The sequence below is a fragment of the Bolinopsis microptera genome, chromosome 6, assembly GCF_026151205.1.
Source record: "Bolinopsis microptera isolate Bmic1 chromosome 6, MBARI_Bmic_1.0, whole genome shotgun sequence".
Taxonomy (NCBI): Eukaryota; Metazoa; Ctenophora; class Tentaculata; order Lobata; family Bolinopsidae; genus Bolinopsis; species Bolinopsis microptera.
The window spans coordinates 15764058-15787912 of NC_087077.1; the positions used below are offsets into that span (position 1 = coordinate 15764058).

General features: G+C 37.5%; 2 long non-coding RNA genes across 2 annotated transcripts; both read right to left on the bottom strand.

Moving 5' to 3' along the window:
* Positions 1-10614: 10614 nt before the first annotated feature.
* LOC134817253 (uncharacterized) lies at positions 10615-17301 on the bottom strand. Its single transcript, XR_010160496.1, has 5 exons — positions 17072-17301; positions 16748-16841; positions 16496-16632; positions 11053-11146; positions 10615-10895 (listed from the first exon to the last, which is right to left on the bottom strand). It is a non-coding gene; the product is annotated as an uncharacterized LOC134817253 (long non-coding RNA).
* A 1024-nt stretch (positions 17302-18325) lies between these two features.
* On the bottom strand, positions 18326-23433 carry LOC134817265 (uncharacterized). The gene is made up of 7 exons (XR_010160502.1): positions 23059-23433; positions 22769-22827; positions 22303-22425; positions 20466-20549; positions 20270-20342; positions 19359-19509; positions 18326-18951 (listed from the first exon to the last, which is right to left on the bottom strand). It is a non-coding gene; the product is annotated as an uncharacterized LOC134817265 (long non-coding RNA).
* Positions 23434-23855: the final 422 nt, after the last annotated feature.

Below are 23855 nucleotides of genomic sequence, written 5' to 3' on the forward strand. Positions count from 1 at the left end.
TTAGATAACAAAGCAAAGCTTCAAGTGAATAAAGAGGGGTACAATACCTGTAAACCATAAAAACTTGAGTTTAACCTGTTCAGTTATTGCAGCTTTGCAGCTTCTTAGATTTTTCTTTAAAAAGATGAGAGATATTTATTCAATAAATACCACTCGTGTTTTTTGATATTGATCAAGTAAAATTAGGATATTGGATAAGATGATAGGAATACAAATGAGAACTGGCGAAGCTGAAGGGGTTCTTAGTTTTAGATAGGTAACTACGGAAGCCTTCAGATTTGGGGACCTAAGAGATCCTAGACCTGGTGAAGGGTTTTGTGAGAGTAGAAGAAGCTGGGTTGCTAAGGGGTTCAGACTTTCGGAATAAATGATATTGTGGTAATAGGAAAATACACTGAGATAATGATTTGAACAACTGGATTACCTTATTAATACTCTTCTTATCCGCTAACAAACTTGTTACGTTTTTCCTTAAGTATTGTCTTTTCTTCCGGGCTAAGAATTTTTTTTAAAATCATCAGAGAAAATAAAATACAATCTTTATATATCACGTATAATAAAATAGGCAACTATGAAAATTACCATTATATGAAGGTGCATGTCTTATCTTAATGTGTTGTATAGTGACAATGATCTCTGACTTTATCCTTAGCGACAAGGAGTTGATGACATAGGTAACATGAATTGCTTGAAGGGAATGTCTGCTTCTCATCATCTGTCAGAGGAATCATGGGCTCCTCTGCCCAGATGAGATCGTGTAAGCGATCATATTCTTCGTACATCATGGCCACAAACACACTCCTCTCTATGCTCTCACTTCCTTCCTTCCTTCCCCCTCCATATCTCGTCCTTCCTACTAGGAATCCTAGTCTTAAACGTTTAAATATAATTCATATGAATATAATTTATTGCTAAATTCTCTGACACAATTGTAGCAGGCAAAGGAGCTATTTCTCCCTTGAATTGGGCAGGACTGTTAGGCGGATGCCGTTAGCTGCTAGGTCTAAAATAATCTGTTTTCTCTGATGAAGCACAGTACAGATGTGATGCGAATCAGACTCTCTAGTGCTAGAAAATGTAAAAATTCTTAATCTCCTCGTTAAGCAATGAAAAACGTTTAAGAACTAAAAAGTTAAACGTAATTGTCGTTTTAGGGTATTATTCACACAAATAAATCATATTATCTTTAAATTCACGTGATAAACCTGCTTTTCCTTTAGTCCGACCTTATCGAGACTACTTACAAAAGTAGCTCCCAACATCCAATGAGATGGTCGTCCTCCTCCTTACTACAGGAACAACTTTATGTAGCAGCTTTATATTTCGACGGTCAATACTGTCCACAATGACAGTCTTCTCGAAATAATGAACTATAATATAGATAGCTAATAGACATTAGCTTAGGCAAGTTTGTCTGAATATAGTGTTATATAATATGATACTTCCTCGACATCAGCCAATGGAACAAAAGCAAGAAACACAATAAGCCTTGCAGCTTTGGCAAACAGTTTATCTTCAAAATAAATCTTCTTAAAAGTTTTCTTTATGAATTGTTTTGACCAGCTTGACAGAGGTGGAAGTAGCAATTGCTAACGTCCCACCCTAGCAAACTGTTCTGAATCGCATTCATTACAGCTTTCTCGAAATCAATCATAATTGTACCAGTGTCTACTGGACAGTGCTGGTAAAAATAATGCTTAATCACATTTAAAACAAATCCATAGTTGTCCCCTTTCTTGTCGCCACTTAAAATATATACCAATGGCCAATGGGACACACTTATTATCTACAACTGAATTGATGACAAAGTGTTCATCTCTTCTGGTGGAGGTACAAGTGGGAGGAAGGGTAAAGTCCTCTGAGGTATTAGCCTCCTGGTGTTTGGAGGATCCTGACGCTACAGCTCTGGAACGTTGTATCACTCTGGCCAAGGACATAATTTTGGGGAGAGTCTGGTTAACTGCAGGGGATGTCTCTACCAGGGCTTCTGAAATGAGGTTCTGCGTCGCCGAAAGAGGTTGATCTGCAGTTGATCCTTGTCCTTCTTCTGAAGACAAATCAGTGGGATGAGTGAGGCTTTCACTAGAGTGTATTTTTTTACAATATACATGTGTTGCTATTTTATTAGGGACGATAGTGTTTGTATGAGGATGGGGACTTGTCCCGTTGTGATACATTTTTTTTTAGTCATTTATTCTGGCCGTTGGAGCACACAAAACTTTAAGTTTTCGCGATGTTTGTCGGATGAGGTTTAAATTCCATCGTAAAGTTGCTGTTCTACACAGTGTGGCATTTTCCTATTAAGAGTGCAGTGCCCTTGTGAGGGATTATTACAATTTAGCGTTTCTACCTCATCTTTCCTGACTACAGGAGCAGAGACGTAATACATGAGTATACGCGATGATAGGGTCAGCCACCTCGTGGTTCATGGCTCCAAGTTTTGCGGAAGCAGTGTCATCATATCCTGAAACATCATATCCTGAAAGTATTTGTACTATCTGTTTTCCTTCTTTGACTCCTAAAGAGACAAGCCACTACCAAATCTAAGTTATGAACATATATACATAAATGGTTTTACATAACACATGTAGTCTATAGTAAATAGTTACTTAATATAAATCTAGGTAAAACATTTGACTTTTAATTGGCATGTACCATCGAGACAGGCGGGGCAAAGTCGATAGAGCATCCTGTTATCCTGGCTTAGCTGTTGAATAACTTTTGTCGGTAACCTCGGAAAATCGGCACAGGAGATCGTATTCAACTTTACAACTTTCCTTTTATATACGTCATCACTCATGAGAACTTTATCCAGTCTGCCACCAAACTGACCTTTACATGAATTAATTGCATATTTAATTGAAAAGTATATGCATTATGCCTGGCTATATAAAAAAGGTCGTAATAATTCATTCCATGCAAATTTGTACTACAGAAAGCTTGTTTAATTTACCTTCTTTTACGTTATCTAGCTCACAGAACAATCTACGAAGTGGTAACTCCACCGAGTGCAGTAAACACACCGTCAGAAAGCAGGGCTTTCCAAGCATTTCCTGTATATGTCTTAAAGCACCCTCCTGTGAAGATTACAAATTAGGTATTGTATCTTTTGTTATATCATTAAAAAGTGATACTTAAACCGTTTGATCACAAAATCGTTTTTTATAACGTTAAATTCTTACATTGTATCCAGTAAGCGTGTTGGTACCGTTACTCCCTAGCATCTCTAACTTCTTATAATTGATCCGCTTACTCTCCAAATAATTGATGATTGTTGAACTTGGACGTCGGTCTCCCTATATTTGAAGCATGAGCTACAAACTTTAAAGCGTATTCCCGTGCGTTGATGAGGGATTTTTAATGTGCTACCTGAAAATATGATAGTTAGTAAAATATTATTCTTTCTTTTTTAGGTCTTTTATTAGGTCTTTCTTTGGAGATCCTAGACCTGGCGAAAGGTTTTAGTTTTTACTGGAAAACACTCATTATAGACTTCTTCATATTTAGTTTGAAAAGCTTCAAATTTTTTATTTGTCCCGTCGACGTTGTGTAAAAAATTCCAATCAATAGACGCTATTTTCTCCTCAAAACGAGCGATTTTCGTAGTAGTAGAAAAATCCAAGAAGGGGTTCTTCAAAGGGTCAGATTTGCGGATCCAAGCATCGTCGTTGGAGATCCCAGACCTGGCGAAGTGGTTTGAAGGGGTAAAAGAACCTTGGTTGCTCACTGCTGAGGGTGTTACATCCTACTTATACCTTAACTAACAAACTTATAATGGGGATGTTATTACAAAATAAAACACACAATTAAAATCTGGTATGGTAGAGTAGAGGGGTAAGTTTGCGGCCCTAGCCGTAGTTATTGACGTCGAATAGAGAATTTGGGTTTGCTACAGAAGTGACATAATGAACTAACAATTTAATATCATTCATAAACATAAATATACAAAAACACTCAAATTCAACGTCTGGCACGTTTGGGAGCGTTAATTAGAGGTTCACTATCACTCCTCATTCTCTTGCCCTGCGCAGGAGAATGAGGTTTTATTACGCCTTTCCTTAGTTCCTCTCTGCGTATAATCGTTCTTTCCGGCGATCTCTTTTAGTATTTCTAGTTTCTTCTCAAACTGGGAAACTTTGTTGTGCAGTTTATCATCCTGCATATCCCGTAGCAGTCTGTGCAGCTGTTCTATATGGAGTTTCTGGTCTCGTGTGGTAGCCGATTGGCGACCACGTCTTCTCCTTCGTGATCGATTACAGGACGTTGCTGCAGTGCTTCCGGAGGTAGCTGCGTTGTGTGTAGTAGATACACTGTGGGAAGAGGCTGGAGGAGTGGAATTATCTTCGTTGGAGGGGGATTTGTTTAAAAACATAAAAGAGATACGAAAGGTTTGTTTTAGCAGGAGCTTTCAAAATACATGTGTAAATCGTTTTCAGCTTGTGGTAATAGGGAAATACACTGAGATAATGATTTGGACAACTGGATTACCTTATTTACACTCTTCTTATACGCAAACAAGCTTTTTAAGTTGTTTCTTGAGCATTATCCTTTCTTCCGGGCTAAGCATCACGCTTTTCGGAATCATTGCATGGTTACTGCCCGGAGCCTTTCTGCTTTCGCTTCCAGGTTGGGTCTGATCTTGCGTGAAGTCTCGATTTGGTGGACGTTATAACTGTAATCAGTCGCGTTACTTGAATAATGATTTGGTGGACGTTATTACTGTAATCAGTCGCGTTACTGGAATAATGTTTTGGTGGACGTTATTAAGTTATTACTGTAATCAGTCGCGTTACTGGAATAATGATTTGGTGGACGTTATTACTGTAATCAGTCGCGTTACTGGAATAATGATTTGGTGGACGTTATAACTGTAATCAGTCGCGTTACTGGAATAATGATTTGGTGGACGTTATTACTGTAATTAGTCGCGTTACTGGAATAATTATTTGGTGGACGTTATTACTGTAATTAGTCGCGTTACTGGAATAATGATTTGGTGGACGTTATAACTGTAATCAGTCGCGTTACTGGAATAATGATTTGGTGGACGTTATAACTGTAATCAGTCGCGTTACTGGAATAATGATTTGGTGGACGTTATTACTTTAATTAGTCGCGTTACTGGAATAATGATTTGGTGGACGTTATAACTGTAATCAGTCGCGTTACTGGAATAATGATTTGGTGGACGTTATAACTGTAATCAGTCGCGTTACTGGAATAATGATTTGGTGGACGTTATTACTGTAATTAGTCGCGTTACTGGAATAATGATTTGGTGGACGTTATTACTGTAATTAGTCGCGTTACTGGAATAATTATTTGGTGGACGTTATTACTGTAATCAGTCGCGTTACTGGAATAATGATTTGGTGGACGTTATAACTGTAATCAGTCGCGTAACTGGAATAATGATTTGGTGGACGTTATTACTGTAATCAGTCGCGTTACTGGAATAATGATTTGGTGGACGTTATTACTGTAATTAGTCGCGTTACTGGAATAATTATTTGGTGGACGTTATTACTGTAATCAGTCGCGTTACTGGAATAATGATTTGGTGGACGTTATAACTGTAATCAGTCGCGTTACTGGAATAATGATTTGGTGGACGTTATAACTGTAATCAGTCGCGTTACTGGAATAATGATTTGGTGGACGTTATTACTGTAATTAGTCGCGTTACTGGAATAATGATTTGGTGGACGTTATAACTGTAATCAGTCGCGTTACTGGAATAATGATTTGGTGGACGTTATAACTGTAATCAGTCGCGTTACTGGAATAATGATTTGGTGGACGTTATAACTGTAATCAGTCGCGTTACTGGAATAATGATTTGGTGGACGTTATTACTTTAATTAGTCGCGTTACTGGAATAATGATTTGGTGGACGTTATAACTGTAATCAGTCGCGTTACTGGAATAATGATTTGGTGGACGTTATAACTGTAATCAGTCGCGTTACTGGAATAATGATTTGGTGGACGTTATTACTGTAATTAGTCGCGTTACTGGAATAATGATTTGGTGGACGTTATTACTGTAATTAGTCGCGTTACTGGAATAATTATTTGGTGGACGTTATTACTGTAATCAGTCGCGTTACTGGAATAATGATTTGGTGGACGTTATAACTGTAATCAGTCGCGTTACTGGAATAATGATTTGGTGGACGTTATTACTGTAATCAGTCGCGTTACTGGAATAATGATTTGGTGGACGTTATTACTGTAATTAGTCGCGTTACTGGAATAATTATTTGGTGGACGTTATTACTGTAATCAGTCGCGTTACTGGAATAATGATTTGGTGGACGTTATAACTGTAATCAGTCGCGTTACTGGAATAATGATTTGGTGGACGTTATTACTGTAATCAGTCGCGTTACTGGAATAATGATTTGGTGGACGTTATTACTTTAATTAGTCGCGTTACTGGAATAATGTTTTGGTGGACGTTATTACTGTAATTAGTCGCGTTACTGGAATAATTATTTGGTGGACGTTATAACTGTAATCAGTCGCGTTACTGGAATAATGATTTGGCGGACGTTATTACTGTAATCAGTCGCGTTACTGGAATAATGATTTGGTGGACGTTATTACTGTAATCAGTCGCGTTACTGGAATAATTATTTGGTGGACGTTATTACTGTAATCAGTCGCGTTACTGGAATAATGATTTGGTGGACGTTATAACTGTAATCAGTCGCGTTACTGGAATAATGATTTGGTGGACGTTATTACTGTAATCAGTCGCGTTACTGGAATAATGATTTGGTGGACGTTATTACTGTAATTAGTCGCGTTACTGGAATAATTATTTGGTGGACGTTATAACTGTAATCAGTCGCGTTACTGGAATAATGATTTGGCGGACGTTATTACTGTAATCAGTCGCGTTACTGGAATAATGATTTGGCGGACGTTATTACTGTAATCAGTCGCGTTACTGGAATAATGATTTGGTGGACGTTATAACTGTAATCAGTCGCGTTACTGGAATAATGATTTGGTGGACGTTATTACTGTAATCAGTCGCGTTACTGGAATAATGATTTGGTGGACGTTATTACTGTAATCAGTCGCGTTACTGGAATAATGATTTGGTGGACGTTATTACTGTAATCAGTCGCGTTACTGGAATAATGATTTGGTGGACGTTATTACTGTAATCAGTCGCGTTACTGGAATAATGATTTGGTGGACGTTATTACTGTAATCAGTCGCGTTACTGGAATAATGATTTGGTGGACGTTATTACTGTAATCAGTCGCGTTACTGGAATAATGATTTGGTGGACGTTATAACTGTAATCAGTCGCGTTACTGGAATAATGATTTGGTGGACGTTATTACTGTAATCAGTCGCGTTACTGGAATAATGATTTGGTGGACGTTATTACTGTAATTAGTCGCGTTACTGGAATAATTATTTGGTGGACGTTATTACTGTAATTAGTCGCGTTACTGGAATAATGATTTGGTGGACGTTATTACTGTAATCAGTCGCGTTACTGGAATAATGATTTGGTGGACGTTATAACTGTAATCAGTCTCGTTACTGGAATAATGATTTGGTGGACGTTATTACTGTAATTAGTCGCGTTACTGGAATAATTATTTGGTGGACGTTATTACTGTAATTAGTCGCGTTACTGGAATAATGATTTGGTGGACGTTATAACTGTAATCAGTCGCGTTACTGGAATAATGATTTGGCGGACGTTATTACTGTAATCAGTCGCGTTACTGGAATAATGATTTGGCGGACGTTATTACTGTAATCAGTCGCGTTACTGGAATAATGATTTGGTGGACGTTATTACTGTAATCAGTCGCGTTACTGGAATAATTATTTGGTGGACGTTATTACTGTAATCAGTCGCGTTACTGGAATAATGATTTGGTGGACGTTATAACTGTAATCAGTCTCGTTACTGGAATAATGATTTGGTGGACGTTATTACTTTAATCAGTCGCGTTACTGGAATAATGATTTGGTGGACGTTATAACTGTAATCAGTCGCGTTACTGGAATAATGATTTGGTGGACGTTATTACTGTAATCAGTCGCGTTACTGGAATAATGATTTGGTGGACGTTATTACTGTAATCAGTCGCGTTACTGGAATAATGATTTGGTGGACGTTATTACTGTAATCAGTCGCGTTACTGGAATAATGATTTGGTGGACGTTATAACTGTAATCAGTCGCGTTACTGGAATAATGATTTGGTGGACGTTATTACTTTAATTAGTCGCGTTACTGGAATAATGTTTTGGTGGACGTTATTACTGTAATCAGTCGCGTTACTGGAATAATGATTTGGTGGACGTTATTACTGTAATCAGTCGCGTTACTGGAATAATGATTTGGTGGACGTTATTACTGTAATCAGTCGCGTTACTGGAATAATGTTTTGGTGGACGTTATAACTGTAATCAGTCGCGTTACTGGAATAATTATTTGGTGGATGTTATAATTGTAATCAGTCGCGTTACTGGAATAATGATTTGGGATTCCTGGTCTAGGTTTTCAACTGGCTTCCAGAAGTGTCTGGGATTTTTAGGAATTGGTGTAGATCTCGACTCCCGTAGATTTTAAGAATTAATTATGATTCAAATATTACAATATTCTCAATTTTTGTAAACAATTACATTTTCGCGTTGAACTAAAAATAGATAAGATTTTTTTTTTCACTTTCATCTCTGTTTTGATCTCTGGCATCTCTTAACTTCCGAGATTCAGCATCTGGATATAAAACTGATCGTATAGCTGCAGTAAAATCTGTCACGGACGTATTTCTATATAATAGTACCTTTTATAATTCCTAAAATGCCTCTAAACTTCCATCGGATGATTCCTCTTTGAATCTAAAATGAAAATGCTTTTCCATCTCAAGGTAGCATTCCATAACCTGATCTTCAGAATAATTTCTTCCGACTTACTTTTCCTATGATCTGTTATCGAAATAAAGAGATTAGATTTAAACTTGATTCTGTTCGATGGATACACCCTACAAAAAATCTAAGACAGCTAGCGCGCTCTAGCTGTCTTAGGAGGCAATTTCTAAGACAGCTAGAAATGAGGGTTGATGCGCGCTAGCTGTCGTAGGTAGCTGTCTTAAAAAACTGAGCTAGCTACGACAGCTAGCAATGACAGTTTAACCCCCATTATAATGAGGGTTTATAAATTTTGCGTCGCGCAAATAATGCCACGTAAATTGTTGTCATTATCACGTTTATTTATAAAACACAGGTTCGGTTTCCGCGCGCAGAGAATTAATCCGAAATTTTGGCCTAGTTTTCGAAAAAAATTTGTCAATTTTTAAGGCCCGATATCCTTTATTTTGTTTATAAACTGAGTTGAATTTGCTTTGGTATGATAGGTGGCATATGAACTAACCTTTCCAGCCAGTTTTGAATGATTCTAGGTCTCTTTGCCTAACTGGACTAGCGCCTAAATCCATGAATTAGGCCATAAGACCAGTTAGTTCAGGCGACCGTTTGGGGTCTAATACTACTTTAAATTGAAGTTTAACAGACCAACAGTCCACCTTTAGTCGCTTGGCCTAACTGGACTGACGGGCTACAGTGTGATGAGACCCGTACGTGCACCGTTTTACTCACCATGAGCTGACAAAGCATGCTATATGAGCCCGATGACGTGCTTCGACGAGTAAGTGGCCATGCTGACGTGATCCATGCCTATATCTCTCATCCATAAGCAGCTCGTTAGCTTACACATACACAAGGGAATCAGCTGTTTTCAGGGGGATCACCAATATTTCTGGACGCTGCGCTGGATCCAAAAGGACCCTTTCCTCAACGGCTATATACTTATATAATATGTACTTGACTAATTAATTTGGTCCATGTCATCGAGCTAGGATATAGCATGCCCTGTCAGCTCATGTTAAGAGCAATACAGTGCACTTACGGGTCACATCACTCATGCAGTTAGGCCAGGTGACCTCAAGTAGACTATCGGCCTAAAATCTGCCCTAAGTTAGGAATAGGCCATCCGTCCGTTTGTTCAGTATACTATTACTTGTTAGGCCATTAGTCAAGTTAGGCCAAGCGTCCAGTTAAGCCAACAGACCCGGTACCCTCTCTACCATGCCAGATCGATTACAAGTCAGCCCTGGCATACCTATTGCCTCAAATTTCTGTCCCAAATTTGTCTCAATGTGCCAAAATCCGGGATTCATGAGTGCGGCAAAAATTGCGACAGAAAGTGGCCGCCAGTCACCGTTGAAATAGTAACACGGTTTCAAATACCTGACTGCATGAATTATACTTCTTTTTGTAAATCAGATACAAGCCACTTTCCATCTATTCATTACTTCCGATACAGTAACCCAAATGATGGAATACAAATTAAAATAACAATCAAATTATATGAAATAATATGAGGGCATTTAAGTTTCAACCAATCCGACAACCAACTATGCTGTCATAATCAGTTTCTGTATTATATGCCATGATTTGAGGATATAGTGTAAAAACCAATCCGAGGCCGATGATAATAATACGACATTCTTGCTCGTTGCGAAGCTAATTTTCAGTCTTTTGATATTTTGTAATGCTTTAACGAAAACGCTTTTATATTTCAATTTTCAAAGTGAATGTTATTTATAAAGAAGTACACAGAAGTTCCGAATCTCAAAATGTCAAACTTTAAATATTATACGTTCTGCAGATATCGCCAGTCTTGTAATTGGCTCTTAAAAATTGACTGATATTCAAAATATCCAATATAATGTAACTCATTTTTTGTTTTTAAATAATAGTCCTTTTATCCTAATAACACAATTTCAGCTGTCGTCGGCGACCATTTGTTCAGAAGATAATCACGTTTCTTGGCTGCCACTCTTTGTAACTTCGTAACCTGGATAAAAAGGTGGATTAATTGTGGTTTATCTGATTCTGTTCTATCCGCGATTGTTTTATATCAAGACAAGGTGGACACTGAGGTTGATCCAGCGACCAATCAAATATGGAGGGCAAGAGCCAAGAGGAAGCAAATGTAAGTAATATTGACAAACCAGTTGTGTCGCTGTCCACTGTCCAGTGTCTTTGCTGCGTGGATTTATCTTGTCGACACAGCGGTTCGTGTCAAATTGACCACATTTGTGAACGCTGAGGAAGGGAATTCGGATTACAAATTTATAATAGGGGAAGTACGGCTCTTTATAAAGATATGATTTAGTAAAAGTAATTGCTGAATCATTAACACAATGAAAATGTGCATTGTATTGTAGATTGTATTTAACTGCAGTCAATGAATAAAAAAGTCTGGTTCGTAGCTGAAACTTTTTCCGCCACAGTAAATGTTTTTAAATCGGATAGAATATTTAAAGGGGAAGCCAAGGGGTATTTTTGGGTACTTTGGGGGATTTCATTCTGGGGGATTTCGAAGGCGTTCATAGGCTATCGCTATCCATTATCGGTATGAAATCTTTTATCTAGATAAACAGATAAAGATTTAGGTTTTATCTAGACAAAACCGATCATTTTTCTGCTGAAGGCTAAAGCCAAAATGTTATCCAAATTTCATAAAAAACTAATTGTCGACTTTAAACATTGTTTTACCAGTAATCTTGACAAATAAAAGTACCACTTCCTTTCTTTTGAAAATAGTAAAGCACCAGTTTTCTTCTCCCTAAGAAAAGTAGTGCACCATGACCATTTCTCCTCAAAACAATAGACCAACGGTTTCCTTCTCCCGAGAACATGAACAGTAGTGCACCAGTTCTCTTCAAAATAGTAGACCAACGGTTTCCTTCTCCCGAGAATAGTAGTGCACCAGTTCTCTTCAAAACAGTTAAGCATTAAATAATTCAGTAAACCGTTTCCTTATCCTGTGGATAACTTGGAGCAACAGATTCCTTCTCCTGGGAACAATGTTTCACGCCCAGAACACTTACGGAATACAATTGAGTGCCCTGCCGGTATTTTTGACTCTCGTTAACAGTAACATGCTCGTGCCCATGCCCGTCTCCAGAATGGTTACAATACAGTTCCATAGGTATACAAATGTAAATAAACCTCTTAAGCACACATCCAAGTAAAATGACATCCAAGGAATGACATAAAGATCTCTTCTCTGTGGGGTAGTCAAACAATATGATGACCCTATTAAAGCTGAACGAATAACAACATAGTTGAAGGAATTACAACATGAGTTGGGTAGGGCAAAATGTCAAAGTTACACCCCTCTCATCCTGAGCTGTATTTTACTAAACTAACAGTCACACCCTGCTCCTGTTACACTAAGCTAACAGTTACACCCTAGCCCCCGTAAGGGGGGGGGGGGGGCCAATGGCATAAAATGGCATAAAATGGCATAAAATGGAGACTTTTTCTATGGAGAAAATGGAAAAACCCATGAGTAATTCTCCATTTTCTCCATTTTATGCCATAAATTTTGTCTTCGAAATTTCATCTTTAACACCATTTAACACCTAAATTGGACATCCTAACATGTTTATTTACGCTTACTAGGGGCGTAACAAGCTTATGAAAGCTCATAGTAGGCTACTAGATGCTTATACTAGGTTAGTAGAGGCACACTTCAGGCAAACTCATAATTACTCAAGCCTAGTGTAAAGTTATTTCTACAGGCTACAGCAGGAGTGAGTAATAGGGGAGAGTAATAGGCACTGAGAAGTGAGACCTACATCCTCGAAAGTCGAAACAAGCTCGCACTGCAAAGGGGAGGCCTGCCTTCCGAGATCGCATTACCAGGGGGAAGCCTCGAGTCCAAATTTGTGTATCGACTATCGAGGGGTAGGTGCAGACTTCGATAAACCGTAAAACCAAACAAATATTTTCGGCTAATAATGAAGAGGGTAGCATAAAACGTGGAGAAAAGTGGTTTTTAGAAAAACTTTGAAACATTTTGACTTAGAAAATTTTCGGCCCGAGTCATTCTCGATACGTACCTCTCGTATCGAGAGCTCCCGATTCCGAGCTCGTGTTGCAAAGGGGGGCCTGCCTTCCGAGATCGCATTACCAGGGGGAAGCCTCGTGTCCAGATTTGTGTATCGACTATCGAGGGGTACGTGCAGACTTCGATAAACCGAAAAACCAAACAAATATTTTCGGCTAATAATGAAGAGGGTAGCATAAAACGTGGAGAAAAGTGGTTTTTAGAAAAACTTTGAAACATTTTGACTTAGAAAATTTTCGGCCCGAGTCATTCTCGATACGTACCTCTCGTATAGAGAGCTCCCGATTCCGAGCTCGTGTTGCAAAGGGGAGGCCTACCTTCCGAGATCGCATTACCAGGGGGAAGCCTCGTGTCCAGATTTGTGTATCGACTATCGAGGGGTACGTGCAGACTTCGATAAACCGAAAAACCAAACAAATATTTTCGGCTAATAATGAAGAGGGTAGCATAGAACGTGGAGAAAAGTGGTTTTTAGAAAAACTTTGAAACATTTTGACTTAGAAAATTTTCGGCCCGAGTCATTCTCGATACGTACCTCTCGTATAGATAGCTCCCGATTCCGAGCTCGTGTTGCAAAGGGGAGGCCTGCCTTCCGAGATCGCATTACCAGGGGGAAGCCTCGAGTCCAAAATTGTGTACCGAGGGGTAATTTTCTTAGTCAAAATTTTTCAAAGTTTTTCTGAAAAACACTTTTCTCCACGTTTCATGCTACCTTGTTCATTATAAGCCGAAAATATTTTTTCGGTCAAAATTTTTCAAATTTTTTCTGAAAACCGCTTTTCTCCACGTTTCATGCTACCCTGTTCATTATTTGCCGAAAATATTTTTTCCCCTCGATACACAATTTTGGACTCGAGGTAATGCGATCTCGGAAGGCAGGCCTCCCTTTTGCAACACGAGCTCGGAATGGGGAGCTCTCGATACGGGATGTACGTATCGAAAATGACTCGGACCGAAAATTTTCTAAGTCAACATTTTTCAAAGTTTTTCTGAAAACCACTCTTCTCCATGTTTCATGATACTCTGTTCATTATTGGCCGAAAATATCTTTTTTTAAATAATTTTTCTCGAAATTCTAAATTTTTCAGGTTTTCAATGGCATAAAATGGCATAAAATGGCATAAAATGGAGACTATTTCTATGGAGAAAATGGAAAAAACCTATGAGTAATTCTCCATTTTCTCCATTTATGCCATTGGCCCCCCCTCCCCCGTAATCTGTATTACACTAAACTAACAGTTACACCCCGGCCCCTGTGTTACAATAAGCTAACAGTAACACCCCGCCCCCTTTGTAACACTAAGCTAACAGTTACATCCTGCCCCCTGTGTTATACCAAGCTAACAGTTATCAGGTGTGCGCAGGATTTTTGAAAGGGCAAAGCGCCGGCTCTGAGGTTACCGTTGCGAGCAGCCCCCGGAAAATTGTTCGACTGGATTATATACTAAACCAATAGGATATCAATACAGAAGGTTCAAAGCAGCAGTTGATTAGACAATTTGTTATTAGTAATATTTTGAATTTAAAACATTGGACAAATTAAAATTAAAGATAGCACGAGTTTTAAGTTATTCTGGATATCTCCAGTCTGAAAAGATGCCGTATGGCTTAGCGTACGCTTTTTGGTACTGGATCGTGATGTCCCATGATTCTGAAATAATGATGTTTTTTGACCCTTCTGATTAAGACTGAGGCTGATCCTCAGTGCTTTCCAATTATATTAATCTGCCTATCTCAAATCTCTTTTGAGCCTCATCATACCCACTCAACTATGAGGATTGGCTTCCTAGATTTAGGAGCAGCCAACCCATGGAAATTATATATGCACAAGGCATGTGTATCGACCTAATTAATTCGAACCTACTATATTCGTTTAAAAATAAAACTTTTGCATCATGTCATTAACGCAAATGTTTGTAAAAATGTTTATAAAATTGTTTATAAAATTATTTTGTTGCTCTGTAGAAGGCAATTAAAAAAAATTCTGGGTCAGCATTTCAAAAAGAGCCAGGGGCGGGGGCCGGCGCGGGGGGCGATCGCCTACATCGCCACCCGCCTGCGAACCAGGCCTCCCACCCTCAAATTCCCTAAAATTCTAGGTTTTAAAGGTGGTTTTCTTGGTTTTCAAACCCTTAATTCAAGGTTTTCAGATAGCCATTTTCAAGGTTTTCAAGGTTTTTTAAGACGAATATGTATGTTTGCACTACGAAAACTTGTTAATTTTATCTATTTTCTCAAAACTAATGAATGAAATAATATAACCTGGACTAGGTTAGGATTGCTCAAAACATAAATGAGGGGACTGGTGGGGCAAAGGATATGATTTTAAGCAAGAAAACTGCCGGAGGCGAAATTTATAGTTGAAATTCAAGGTTTTCAAGCGTTTTTGTGAAAATCCAAGGTTTGCAAGGTTTTTGATTCAAAATATCAGAAATCAAGGTTCTCAAGGGTTTCAAGGTTGGCTGCTGCACACGCCCATGACAGTTACACCCCGGCATCTATGTTACAGTTAGCTAACAGTTTCACCCCGGCCCCTGTGTTTCAGATAGCTGTATGCAATGTCTCTCAATATTGATTTTATAGCTGTTCCTGATAGAATGATATCTATCAGGAGCTCCCATGGAAAATATTGTTCCTAGCCAAAGTTGCCCCATAAAGTTATCAGCTTTTCAAATAAAATAATCAAAAAAAGGCCTATTTTAAAATTTTGATGAGACATAATTTTTCTAAATGGTCCTTAGAACATATCCTGAAAGTTTCAAGGTGATTGCTCAAAAATGTAGGAGAAGATGGAATTTTAGTTTTCAAGGCGCGCTATTGAAAACCGCTTGCGCAATACAATTACATGTAATGAGCGATGACCTTTGACCGGTCATACCCTTGACTAGGAACAATAATTTTCCTTAGCAGCAATGATTCTAAACATTTCAATGCTCACGTTTGACTAATTAAGCTAATGATTGATCTGAAAAGAAACATATTGTATAAAGTAAAGTCACTGGTAAATTGAACAGCTAAGAGCGTAAAAATGGGGTTTGGCTAATTAACTCAACAACCAGAAGCCTGAGGACTTAAAAACCAAGCTCTACCCCACTAATAATCTGAATTTTGAACATCCAGTTACCCAAGTTTAGATTATATTCCTAACTATAATCAGCAGTAGAGTTATTTTCATTTTCTCTATTATCACCACAGGCTAGAGCATAATTTAAGTAGGTTTTGGTCTATTAAATCGACAGCCCAGCATGATGCCTGAGGAAGTTTAAACTAGGCTTTACCCCACTTAATATGATCATTTTACTACTCAATTTAAGCCCCTAACTTCAATCAGAAACCGAGTCATTTTGATTTTAAGTGCAGTGGTCGCAACATGCATCAAACTGCAGCATAATTTTGGGTAATTATGAGGACCTTTTTCACAGATGATTTCCAATGCCCATTAAGGCATTCCCAATAATACCCCTTGGCTTCACCCATAGTTCTAACCATATAATGGCCAAACCATATGTTCTAACATAATTATTTTAATGACAAACCTTAGTTGATTTCATCTTTCAATCCGAATTGAAGCTTGACAGGATATTCCGCCTTTTTTCTGCTGCTGAAATTCTTGTCTACTCCTTCGAAGTTGCAAAGCGTGTATATGTCACTTTGTGTCTAAAGTTCCTGGTCCCTGAAGGATTTTGATTGAGCAGCAGTTAAATACGAATTTTTTAGAATCTAAAGTCCAAATGTATTCACAGATAATTAAGAAAACAGAATTACAAGTAAAAAGCAGTTATTTAGACCTTTATGAAGCTGTGAATGTTGTGCAATACATCTTTGTGATGTTCTTATCATAATCTCCATTCTAACACTCCTCAGCATATCAACTCTTTCAACCTGAACAGAAATGTAAAATAAAAAGCTTTTTCGTGGCACACCTGTGCATTTTGAGTTTTGTGCCACAATATTATAAAAGTTAAAATTATTATTTATATTTCATATGAAACAATCAAAGCGAGATATTACTTTTAGGTAATTAGTGGTTATCCTCCCAAAAGGATTCTCACCAGTATATAATTTGAATAATCAAATTGAATAATCAAATCTGAAATCAAACAACAAAATACCTTTCTTTTACAGAGCAAATGTGTGACTTTCGTGGTGAATCATATGAAAACTTTCCCAAGTCTGCTATCCTTGTTACCAACTGACCATATCATAGCATAGACAACCGTATGAAACATCCTAGATTATTGTAGTTTGAGAAGTCAAAACATGAATAATTAGCTCACACCTCTGAAGAGGCAATGAAGGAATAAGAATATCACGCATCGAATGGACCAAAGTGCATCAACTTTATATCAAAAGTGTATCAAAGTATCAACTTACTGCCACAAGAATACCACTGCAAACGATACAGTAGTTCTTTACAAAAAATTCGTTTTTCGATAGAAGGTAATTCTTGGCAGACGACATTGCAAAACTAGACAAGAAAACCAAAACTTTCATGATAACTACTATTTACTGGCCAGTCTGAACTAACAAAATAGTCTGAACTAACAAAATAAACCTCGCTGGTCGATTAGGAGGATGAGAGAGACAACAATAACATGCACCTGAAAAAAACAGCAGGTTTGTGGCAGGTATAATGAGTGGCGAGAAGGTTAGCGCTCGATTCATAGGTGATTTTAAATTATATTATAGTTGGTGAGCCGCGCGCCAAATGAAAAAAAATTAAAAATAGTTCATATTCATAAATCATGAATATTAAATATGAATTGCAAATTGAATTGTATTCATTTTTAAGAATATTAAAATTCAAATAAATAAACAACAATATTATTTTTAATAAATGCAACTGCATACTGCAGCATGGCTCATCGTTTATTTTGCCTTTTTTCAATTTTTATATTATATCATATAATATTGCTAAACAATTTAAACGGATCTGTCACATGTCACTTTTTTCAAGCAAAATTGAAAACTCTCAAAATCAACCCCGCTAGTTTAAGAAAAGTTTATAGTTGTCATTAAAATGATTTTGCTATCAAACATTTTTATATGATTATATTGCAAGCCATGCCATCTTAAAATAATATTATCTGAGCCACACGAAAACAAATGTACAAGCTGAGTTTAATTAATTCGAAAACGAATTCGGCAATTATTTTTTCATTTTACAAAATCATTGTTAATTCATTTCATACAATTACTTTTATGTTTTTTAAATATAAATGTAATGTGGATTAATATATTATTTTAGATTCACTCCTGCGCGCAGTGTTGTGACCTCCCTTCGTCGTAATTAGCTCGTATTCAGATTGAACAATTTTGAAGTCAAATAAATGTTGTTTCTTTTAGATTTGAATAAACAATAAGGATTTAGTCCGAAAGTAATTTGTCTACTAAATAACATTTTGAAATTATGAACAAAATTGGTAAAAATTTGCCATAGTTGTGACCAAAAAACTACGCGCAGAATTAGATATTTCTTCATAAACGCGTGAACATTTTTGAGTTTAACATTGAATATCTTAGCTCGGTTATTTTAATACTTAATTTTAAAGTATCTATCCGATAACTAAACATTTTATCTTTACGACAGTATAATTTTTTTTTGTATATTTGCTAAATTAAAAAAACAGTAGGAATAGAAACGTCGAAGGTCTTGCGCTTATTTCAGTCCCAAAATATACCCTAATCATAAACTTCATAAAACCCACTGAAAATGATGTCTACAGGCATATTTAGCCCTTACACCTTCCCAAATCATTTAGCAAGGATTCAGAGCCAGCTTTTAAAATTAGCTTTCGAATAACATTGTTAAGACATAAAACTATAAATAAATGAGTGCGTTTTTCTCTTTCGTCTCAACAGTTTCTCTTTCATTTTAACACTATATATTAGTAAAAGCAATCAGCGATCTTTATTCATCATTAAGGGAGTAAAATAATTGGTCCTCGTTAATGTTTAGTGTCTGATTACAGTTTCGGTCCGACCTCCACACCTGAAAAGATATTGGGGGTATTATCAGTTAAGTAAATGGAAAAATCATATTTGCATCATAAAACTATGAAAACTAATGTTTTTGAAGGCTCGCCTATTCGTTTAAGCAATCAAATAGTCAGTGCAAAGAACAGTTGAAGGCACCGGGAATGTTTCAAATAAATCCTCTGTCTGCTATCAGACCACACACTCCACTATGCACTTCAATGTATCGTATAACAATGGCAGTTGAAATGTGTTCCCGCCATTTTAAAATCAAAAATGTGCGCAGCATCTTACGGGTTATGCGCCGTGATCAACGGTCACGGCGCAATGGTTCTGCGCCGTGACCATTGATCACGGCGCATACACATTGCGTTTAAATTGTCGTATAAATGTCCTTTGAAATAAGGAGGTAAAATAACTCACATAGCTTCCAGCAAGTTTCACGGATATAGTGATTGAGTTTCTGGTCAACCTAGCCTCTTTGCCTGACTGATTTCTTGTTCGGCAGGGTGACTGCTTAAACGTCAACTTCAACCTCTTCCACTGCATCGAATCGTACTAGTAGAATTTGTACCTGAAATATTACATTTAGTTTAGCGACCTTCACATGTGGGTCAAACTGAGTAACATCTGCTTATTTAGTCAAACATCTAGTGTGGCCTTGCCCATCGGCAGCCTGTCCGATACTTGGAAGCTGGAGAAATGTCGACTCCAACAGTCCTACCAGCAGTTTTTTGATGACATGATAAGGGCAATTCAACCGCAAGTCAGGTCAGGGAGAGTTTGGAGACCAGACAAGGAACTAGATTGTGCTGAGAGGGACTTAGTCTGTGAAGCGGTGAGAGGAATGGTCCAGCCGTACAGCAGGGCAAGGATTGGTTTTGGAGAATGGAAGAAACCGTGGAAGAAGATGAACGCCCGGGAACAACAAGCTGAGGTCCTTCAGAGAGTTAAAAGAAACCTCGAGCATGAAAGTGAAGTTCAATGCGGCTCTCTTGAGATGCAGTCAAGATGGGGACAGTGGAGGGAAGAGGTTATGAAGACGGACATGAGCTGGCACACACTCTTTAAGTATGGTGATTCGCTCACAGGTTTTATGCTCAGTGCGACTTATGGTACTGTGGTCACACCAAATTGATTTTTTTTAAATAATCCAAATACAGGCAGCGATTTAGTCAACTTAAGTTTGTCATTTATGTAATTGAACATTAAACATGTATCCTTCATAGAATTTTGTATTATCTCGAGGGTATAAAATTGTCAATTGAGAAACACGTCATAAATCTAAACAAATAAGTTCATTAAAATAGCTATCAATCAGTAAATGAACGAACCTGTACATCTAGATGATGTAGGTCCACCACTTGTAACTTGTCAGACCGGTTGTTGTACAGCTTCCTGTTCAGCCTGAAAACACATTTCTGTTACCATGACAACGTTACCATTACAAGTTACCCGTGATGGGGAGTGTCATGAGGTTACGTGACTGATAAAGTTAATACACCTCCTCCCCACTAATAGTGCACTAACCTGGAAATGAGGGAGTAGACTCCAAAAAGTGAGGACCAGCGTCATGTCAGTAACTTTAAAAAAAGCCCGGGCCTATTTTAGATCCTGAAATTAGTGCCAGGAGTCTGTTTTGTGGATTATATTGTTGGCTTTAAAGGGATTTAAAAAGTGTAAACATGGTAGTAGTCCAGTCATTTACAGACATTTTTGGGTTAGTACCTGCAGAATGGCCATGTTTAAATACAACTTATGAAGCAACATGCACCCTAAAATGCTTACTTTTCGAGTTATTTGGGGGAAAAACAGAAAAAATTTGCACAAAATAGAGCAAAATTGGTTATATCAGCCATTTTTGCCTCCCGTTCTATGTTAATAACTCGAAAAGTAAGCATTTTAGGGTGCATGTTGCTTCACAAGTTGTATATAAACATGGCCATTCTGCACAATGTGCACTTATTCAAAAATCTTTAGGGCCTTCATAGCCCAATTTACCACATACCCATATTTTTGCATGATTTCTGGAACCGAAAATCAGTTTTTCGCCAATAACTGAAAAAGTAAGCACTTTAAGGCATATGTTTCTTCGTAAGTCATATATAAATATGCCAATTGCGGTTCTTTTGCACTCTATCCAAAGACTCCATCACAATCCTATCAAAAGTTAGTAAAATCGGCTCAGCGCCACGCCCAAAATGGTTTTTGGCGAATTTCTCGAAAAGTAAGGATTTTAGGCAATGTGTTGATCAATAACTCTTATATAAACATGCACATGCGGCTTCGTTTAAGCCTATTTTGAAGTCTCTACGACCTTCAGAAGCAAGGGGTCAGTTACGTTATTGGGTCAATATGGGCGTGGCCCTCCTGGGTTTTGCCCAAAGTAAAAAAAATGTCTCCAACCGAAAATCGTTTATTCATACCTTTGGGAAGGTCTGTGCAAAGTTTTGTGGGTATCTGAAAATTTGCAGGCACATGTCCATAAATGACTGGACTATAGGGTATTTATAAAACACATAATTACTGAACACGTGTCGAGATTAACTTAAAACGTGAAAAATCAATAATCAAGTAATCACACGTTTCCTTGCCCCTTCCCTTGTCTGAAAAGTGAAAACTATCCCCTCCGCTTTCACCGAACGTGTGTCTAATCACGAGCAATTTAAATCAAACACGTAAAAAAAAGTAACACATAAATGCGAGTACAGTGGCAGTCAACTACATGAATGGTAGTCAACTGATAGTGCGGAGAAACACGGCACACACGTTAGGCCAGGAATGTTCCGCGCCATATAAGGAATAATTCACTGGGTGTACAAATAAACAATGTGGTTGGGCCGTGAACTGGTGGTATTTTTTACACAACTTGTTTTAGTGGGAGCTTGTCAAGTCCTGTGCTCGATTATAGTAGTATAGAAGTGAGGCGGAACACCATAGTATGAAGACACAGGCACTTTTAGAGTCCATTTTAATATCACTTTTCACGCTCAGTGCTTCAGACTTTAAAGTAAAACTGGCACTTTCCATTTTAACTTCGGCTAATTGATCCCTTACCAATATAAGATAAGTTGTAAATGTAAGTATGAATTGTGGGTCAAATAAGACAGTAGTTTTTATGTTCTTATGTGACTTTTTAATCTATAATTCCCGGCCAAAAACTCAAAATTGGCCGGGGCCGGGAATAAACACCTCCCCCGGCGCCGGGAATCCCGGTCGTTCAGTGCATTACAGCACAGTAAACAGAGCCAAAGTTGTTACTTGTCAAATGCTAAAATAGAATCTCTAGAATACAAATAAATTCATTCGATCAACATCGAAAATGACGTCACAACGACGGTAATGTCAATGACGTCACGAAGCTCACTTGAAGTTTTTGCTGCTGTCTGAGTTTATCAGCTTGTTCACCAGTCTCTGTACTTCTTCAGCGTGCTGATTCAACAGCTCCTGCGGGAGATGCTTCTTGATCTTTCAGCGCTTTTAGCTTCTCCTGAAATAATCGAGAGGTAATATTGTCTTCTTTCTCTAATAACAAACAAAATAATAAACAAACAAATAAGCAAAGTTTTGTCTGCTTTCAAGCTCAAAAGTAATAGTAACACTAACACGACTCACGAGCCCTTTAAAGCTTGTAATAATGTAAGGCGTGACTGTGTTTTCTGTGGACAAAATTATTTCAACCTAATTTCTGCATGACAATGTTTAACCTAATTTCTACATGACTATGATCCAGCTATCAGGAAAATTTAAACATCTAATAATTTAAAATTATATCATTAGAACTAGAAGTTCATTTAAAAGTATCGAAATCTTAGTTCTATTTTTACAGTCACCTTTTTAACTATTGAGTTCAATGATTGCTAACTTTGGTTTACTCTTTAACTAAAATTTGCTGAAATTAAAAAGTTGTATGATAAAAAGGTACACAAAATCAAAAACTTAGTCGATTAAACTCGTTTCTAGTCTGCGTCCAAACTTACTTATTATTATTAAAGTTAAACGTTAGAATTTATAAATAATAGTAAAACAGGATTTAATATCTCCCAAAGGATCAACCTCGTGAACTGTAACTTCGATTTAATAAAAGGCTCGAATAAAAGCAAAGAGGTTACTAAGTACTTACCTATTACCCCCATGACATAAGATTAAAATTCTCCCCTAACGAGATATTGGCGAAAAACTGTCTCGATCACGTGATATGACCGTATAAGGAAGTTAGCCTAATTTCTCTATAGTGTTTCAGTATATGCTTTTGTAAAGGATTTGGTTAGGGTTATGCCGTTAGGGTTGGGATCTGATTAAAGGGTTATGGTTTCCGGGTTTCGAATAGTTGTTTAGGGCCATCTACAGAACGGGTTGAAGAAGTCACGTGACAGGCGATTGTAGAGTGATTAATCATCATCCACCATAACTGCCATCGTAAACAGTTAATTAATTAGGTATCAACAATCAAGCACAATATATAATACAGCAGGGCTGATTACTGCTGACACATTATAAAGCAACTAAGAGCAGAAATATGGATGATGGAATAACGCGAGGCAACAGTGAACTGGGCGCAATTAAAACGCGAACAGTGAACGCACGAGGTGTAAAGGTCAAAGTGCTCCTTCATCAATTATGTTCACTCTTAGACGGATTTGACACGCGAAATTGCGCGGCAATTATGCGCGGCGCGTAAAACTTTTGTAAACCTTTCGGACAAGGGTTAAATTATTTTTCTACTGTCAACACAGCCCAAGTTATACATGTTTTAATATCAAAAAATGTCCAATTTTTTTGTATCATTTTTAACTAATTTTTTTTTCAAATCGCTGCCACATCAAAATTATTTTACGAAAGTACATTAAATTTTCACAAAAAGCAAGTTTAATTGTTTTAGAACTATATTAAAAAAGAATTTAATATTAAAAATGTTCA